General features: G+C 36.9%; 1 non-coding gene across 1 annotated transcript; it reads right to left on the reverse strand.

The window, feature by feature from the left end:
• Window positions 1–6,640: 6,640 nt before the first annotated feature.
• On the reverse strand, window positions 6,641–6,746 carry LOC121211725 (small nucleolar RNA R71). The gene has a single exon (XR_005906943.1). It is a non-coding gene; the product is annotated as a small nucleolar RNA R71 (small nucleolar RNA).
• Between the last annotated feature and the right edge of the window lie 480 nt (window positions 6,747–7,226).

The raw sequence follows: 7,226 nt of genomic DNA on the forward strand, positions 1-7,226 counted from the left end.
GCTTATGTTTCGAGGCAACTGAAGCCTCATGAGAAAAATTATCTTATGCATGATCTAGAAGTAGCCGCCATTGTATTTTCTTTGAAGATTTGGAGACATTACTTATTTGGGGAGAAATGCCATGTATATGCAGACCATTAAAATCTTAAGTATCTGATGACCCAATAGGACTTGAATTTGAGGCAACGAAGATGGCTTGAATTGTTAAAAGACTATGAGCTTGTAAGTGATTATCACCTCGGTAAGGAAAATGTGGTTGCCGATGCCTTGAGCAGAAAGTCTTTATTTGCTTTGAGAGCTATGAACGCACGACTAACCTTATCTCATGATGGTGCAATTCTAGCAAAGTTAAGAGCTAGACTGACTTTTCTTCAACAGATTTGTGATGCTCAGGAAGTTGATAAAGAGTTACAAGCTAAGAGAGCTCAGTGTGAGTCGAGCAGTGAATCAGATTTTCAGAGAGATTCTGATGGTTGTCTGAGGTTCTATGGAAGGATTTGTGTCCCGAAAATGCTGAGTTGATTCAAAATATTTTCCATGAGGCTTATAATGGAGGTATGTCAGTTCACCTGGGTAGCACGAAAATGTACAATGATTTAAAGAAAATGTATTGGTGGAATGGTGTGAAAAGAGATATATCCGAGTTTGTGTCGAGGTGCTTGATTTGTCAGCAAGTAAAGGCCAAACACCAGATACCTTCAGGTTTACTCTAGCTTATTTTCATTCCCGAATGGAAATAGGACCGAATTACTATGGACTTTGTAACAGGATTTCCGTTGACACCAAGAAAGAAAGAAGTTGTATGGGTTGTGGTTGACAGATTAACTAAGTCGCCTTATTTTATACTGGTACATATTGATTATTCACTTGATAAGTTAGCCGAATTGTATATTTCTAAGATTGTGAGACTTCATGGAGTACCTTTATCGATTATTTTAGATAAAGATCTGAGGTTCACTTTACGGTTTTGGAAGAAGTTCCAAGAAGCTTTGGGTACAAAGCTGCATTTTAGTACTGCTTTTCATCCACAGACTAATGGACAATCCGAGAGAGTAATTCAGACACTTGATGATATGCTTAGATGTTGTGTTCTTGAATTCCAATGTAATTAGGAAAAGTACTTTCCTTTGGTTGAATTTGCTTACAACAACTGTTATCAGTTAAGCTTGAAGATGGCACCTATGAGGCATTGTATGGGCGTAAATGCCGTACACCTTTGTACTGGACTGAACTTAAGGAGAATGAGATACATGGAGTTGATTTGGTTAAAGAAACTGAAGAAAAGGTGAAGATAATTCGTGATTATTTAAAACCAGCATCGGATAGTAAAAAATCATACTTAGACTTGAAAAGAAAGGAAATTGAGTATCAGGTTGGTGATAAAGTATTCTTGAAAGTGTCTCTATGGAAAAAGGTTTTGAGATTCAGAAGAAAAGGCAATTGAGTCCTCATTTTATAGGACCGTATGAGATTACCAAAAGGAAAAGGCTTGTTTCTTATTGATTGGCCTTGCCGACTGAGTTAGAAAAGATTCACGATGTGTTTCATGTATCCACGTTGCCCAATACAGGTCCAATCCTTCCGATGTGATTGTACCGACATAGGTTGAAATCAGACTATATATGACTTATGGTGAGGAACCGGTTAAGATCTTGGCTCGAGAAGTCAAGCAATTGAGAAACAAAAGTATTACTTTTGTGAAAGTCTTATGACAAAGGCATGGGGTCGAAGGGGCTACATGGGAGCCCGAGGAGGCTATGAGGAAACAACATCCAAACATTTATACCGATAAGATTTTTGGGGACGAAAATCCCTAAAGAGGGAGAGTTGTGACATCCCGAATTAGGGCCTAGTCGGAATAGTGGTTTCGAGACCACAAATTTGAGATAGAAATAATTATTATATGATTCGTATGAGGTTTATAATATGAATGCATACTTATGTGAAACTTTCGTGAAGAAATTCTATGCATAAAATGTCTAATTAAATTTTAGGGACCAAATTGAATAAAATGCAAAACTTGCATTCTAGAAGCTTTAAGCATGAAATTGCTTTAGATTATGAATTAGAGGGTCCTAATTAGCATTTTGACCAATTTCTATAATTTTGGACAAAAATGGACATGCATAGGAAAAATTTGAAAGAAAAACCCTAAGGGCATTTTGGTCATTTGTTAATTAAAAGAATAAAAAGGGAAAATCAAAGAAAAAATGTGTCCATATTCTCTACGTGCTAGCCGAATTTCTCAATAGCCATAGCTAGGGTTTTGTTCAACATTTCCAAGCTTGATTGTAAGTGCTCCCTAGCCCCGTTTTTAATGTTCTTTGCATTTTTGAAGTCTTTAAAGCCTGATCTACCCATTTCTAGCTATATTTTGAGCTAAAGTTCATGTATGAAATTTGATCCATGTGTAGCATGCTTGTATTTTGATGATTAATGGAGGAATATGAATGTATGATTCATGATAAATATCTTTTACTAGGTGATTTTTAGTGAAAACACCTAAAAGGCGACTTGTTTGTAAAAATGTAAAAGTGGGTAGTAATAATGTGAAATAAAGGAAAATTTGGGCTGATATGAGCATGGTATAGGTTCGGCTAGGCTTGGGTAACAAAGAAAATGCATGCATTTCATTTTACGAGCCTAGGGACTAAATCGTAAATAAGTGAAAAGTTAGGGGTAAAAAGGTAATTTTACCAAAGCATGAATTATGGATTGATTTGAATAATGTGATTAGTAAAAAAGTTAAATTTGGCATTATAGATCAAGAAAAATGTGAATTGGGTCTTGATCGAGGAAATAATAAAGTATACGACGATTTGGCTCGATTAATATCATTTTGTACTGAGGTAAGTGCATATGCAAATATGTGGTCTTGTAGCATGTTTTTAATGCTTTAATATTATGTGATATTTTTTTTCTTGTTATTATGAGTTATATACTTATTGGTTGTTAGGAAAGCATAAATGATAATTGGCCGTTACATACGACATCACGAGCAAGTACGACAAAGTATGCCTTGTGCAAGTGAGGAAAACCCTGTTTGAACCATAGGAATAGTTAAGTATACAAGTGACATGTCACTAGGAATTAAGAAGTCCGGACTTGTTGAGTGGTCCAAGTTCGTGATATATGTGGCATCCGAGCTCGTTGAGTGGTCTGAGTTCATTATGGATGCGAGCATCCAAGCTCGTTGAGTGGTCCAAGTACATAATGGATGCGATACATGTGATTGAGTTTCGGGCAATGGTCTTGTGTGTCCTATCGGTGGTTAGGTAATCCTTGAGTGGTCGGATACCTAACAGCTTTTGTGAGCAGCCCGTGTAGTTACACCTTGATTGATAGCTTATATGAGCAAGCCTGTGAGTAGCTCCATCGTGAGCGTTGCATGATATGAGGTAGCTTGGACTACGTATGTTTATGTGGCACTTATGTACAAGTTTTCGTGTATCTAATAGTTTTTCGAGTGTTCAACGGGTTTTATAATAAATGATGCGATGAAAGGCCCAAGATGGCATGGTAGTGCAGGTAAAGTTAATTGATATGCTACAAATATGTATAGGTACGTACGTTATACTCATAAGGGATGCCTCGTTAAAGGATGGTATGTGACAAGAAAGTATATTCATATATATATATATGAACACTTGATAAATGAGCTAGAATGCTTTAATGATGAATAATCTTGGTGGTTATGTTATTATGTCTTGCATGATTATGGTTTATTAATATTACATATTATTTGCATGTGGACTTACTAAGCTTAAATCCTTACTCCCCTCTCTTTTCCATCTTTGTACTTCCGCTAATCTACCTCGGGGATCGGAGGCTGTCAGAGTTTCGATCACACTATCAAAAGATTGTTGGGTATAGTGAAATTATTATTTTGAGTATGGCATGTATAGGGGACTTGGTTATTTTGTGATATGTGTCATGCCATTTCTCCAAATTGTGAAGGCCTATGATGTTGATGATTCATTTTGTAATGGCCATGTGATATGGGTTATATTTGATCATTGGGTTGTAATCTAATTACCCATTCATGCATGTGTTAGTGCCTTGATGATGTGATATGTTATTGCTTGGTGAATATATGATAAAGTATGGATTAGATGCTAAAAGATAAGGGATGACTTAATGGTTTAAAATGACTATAGTCATGAATGCATAATTTGAAATTATGGTAACGAGTTTAATAATATATGAAATTGGTGTGGAACGCTTCTAAATGGTGTAACAAAATGAATGTGCAATAGGATGACATTATGAAGATGTGAGAGTGCCATGGTGTTGAATATTTGAGTGTCTAAATATGTCATGTTGCATGTTATGAAATATTTTTGAATGTATGAATGATTGAGGGTGAAAATTGGCTTGGAAAATAGCCTTTAAATGGTCCACTCGGGCCTGTGTCTAAACCATGTATGACACATAGTCTGCCCCACGGGCGTGTTGAATGGTCGTGTGTCCCCTGCACCGTAATTTTTGCAAGTCAGTATGCTTAGTAGTAAGCACACCGGCTAAGACACGAGCTTGTGTCTTGGTCGTATGAGAGACACGGTCTACCCACATGGGCGTGTACTTGGCCGTGTGAAGTCTGCACCTTTTTATGAAGAATTCATTTAATTTTAATTGACCACACGGTCTGGCCACAAGGCCGTGTGATACGGCTATGTGACCCAAAATGGATACTGACGTCATAGTTAGAGAGTTACACGGCTGGAGGACATGGGCATGTCGAGAGTGCATGGGCGTGTCCCCTGTCTCACACGGGTGTATGGCTCTATATTATGGAAAATTTCCCAAACTTTTCTAAAGTCTTCGATTTAGTCCCGAATTCCTTCCGATGGTTGTTTTGGGCCTCGCAGGCCCATACCAGGAACAAATTGTGTGTACATGAATGAAGTTGTTTAAAGAAAAATTTTATATCCTAGTTTTTGCATGAATGACTGTGTATGTGTTCGGTAAATCCTCGTATCCTATCCCGGCCCCAGGTACGGGTATGGGGTGTTACATTTAGTTTCTTTCTTTCTTAGGTTTTTAGAATTTATTTTCATTTGTTCTCTGTCAAGAGGTCTGATTTGTGGAGATCATCAAACTCTGTGGATTCGTTTTCCATCTTTAATACAAATAAGACATTTTTCTTAAACTTTACACTTTAATCCATTTATCTTGTTTTCTCTTTATGTCAACTCCATATTGTTTATGAAAGCCATGAGGAACTAATCCTCCTATGGAGGATTAGCAAGTAGAGGTATGATCTGTTAAGTGTTTTGTAGGGTTACTAACTGGATTAGCTGTTTAAGAAAGGAAGAACATGAAACAAACCCTAGGCCTAACAACCCCGAGAAGTCATCAAGATGGGAATTAACCTAAAATTAGTATTGCCCATCTGTGAACACCTTCACCCCAAACCAGTCTGGACTGTGAGGTCGAAAGATAAGTAGTCTTGGCTGACTCATTATGTTAGTGGAAGATCAGAAGATCCTGCTAGGGTAGCGATTAATTGATTAACGAGGAACTCGAGACAATAGTTGATCGGAATTACCGAAGCGAGCTAATCACCCATAATCAAGATTTGATTCACTCTACTCTTCTATCTCTTAAACTTTATTTCTTTTATGTTATTTTATTTTATCATTACAAAACCCTAAAAACCCTTGTTAGAATTGATTTGTCCTCGTACAATAATTGATTTAAAGTACTAATTAGATCTTTTAGTGTTTAGGTTAAATTGATCTAGCACTTGCCTCATTTGGGTACGATCCTCGAAGTACTCACCTACTTCATTGTAAAACTATATTACAACTCAACACGTGTACTTGCGGATACCACATTATATTTTTATATTCTGTTGTAGTATTCACACTCTAGACATTGGTACGTCCGAAGGCGGTTAAGTTGTTGGCGCCGTTTCCGGGGAGGCAATGTCACTAGTTTGATTTTAATGTTTTCACGTAGAAAGAATAATTAAAAAATTTGTAAGTTATAGATATGATTCTATTTTATTTATTGTTACTAATTTTCTCTTTTTGGGTTTAGTGTATGATTTGTAGTAAAAGCACAACTATTATAGTAGCCACAGATTTAGAGAGAATAATCTGAAGAAATTGCCGATAGAAACAGCAGTAGCAACAAAAAATGCAAGATCCACCACCACTTGTTACAGGTAACGTGCCACGTGAAAGTCCACTATTTGGTAATGCTAATAATAACACCTTAGGAAACCCCTAGAACCAGAACTACCCTCAAACGTAAATATGGCTCAAAACGAGAGAACCCTAAGGAATTATACCTTACCAAGTCTGGACATGGTTAGGAAAGTATAGCAAGGCTAACAATTATAGTAATAATTTTGAGATCAAATTGGAGATGATTTAGATGGTCCAAAATAATCTGCAGTTTAGGGGCACGATGATAGAGGACCCTAATCAACATTTAAAATGGTTTCTCCAACTCTATGATACTTTTAAGTATAACGGGGTCACTGATGATGCTATTTGTCTTCGATTATTCCCCTTCTCCTTGATTGATAATGCCTTTTATTGGTTAGTCTCGCAGGCACCAGGGTTTAACATGAAATGGGATAAACTCGCTAGAAAGTTCTTATAGAACTTTTTCCTGATTAGCAAAGCAATTCAACTAAGAAGAGAGATTGTTGTCTTTAGATAGATGGAGGGAGAAAGTTTCTATGAGGCATGTAAACGTTTCAAAATGTTGATTCAAAAATGCCCACACCACGAATTTCTTGAGTGGATGTGATTGCAGGTATTTTATAACGGGTTGGATGCAAACGCATGATCTGGGTTAGACGGAGTAGGAGGAGGATCCCTTATGAATAGGACGTGCGTGGATGCATACAAAATTATTGAAAACATGGCATTAAATTCCTATTAGTGACCGATTGAACTATTCGTACATGGCTAGACCCCACTATGGTCAAAAATATTCAAGAAGATGACAAGTATCAATAGATAGTGGATAGACTTAATCATATCGAGTATGTTTCTACATCGTCTATGCATAGAAAAGGCAAACCACTCTTCCATATATCAATAATCCCATCGAGGATGTAAACTACATTGGGAATAAGGGTGGAAACCCTTATTCGAATACATATAACTTCGGTTATCACCCAAACCTGAGATGGGGAGGAAATCAAGGAGGTAACAACTTAAATCAAGCTAACGATACTAATTATCAACCTCTTTATTTGTAGAAACCAC

Source organism: Gossypium hirsutum, chromosome A12 (genome assembly GCF_007990345.1).
Source record: "Gossypium hirsutum isolate 1008001.06 chromosome A12, Gossypium_hirsutum_v2.1, whole genome shotgun sequence".
In the NCBI taxonomy this organism is placed as follows: Eukaryota; Viridiplantae; Streptophyta; class Magnoliopsida; order Malvales; family Malvaceae; genus Gossypium; species Gossypium hirsutum.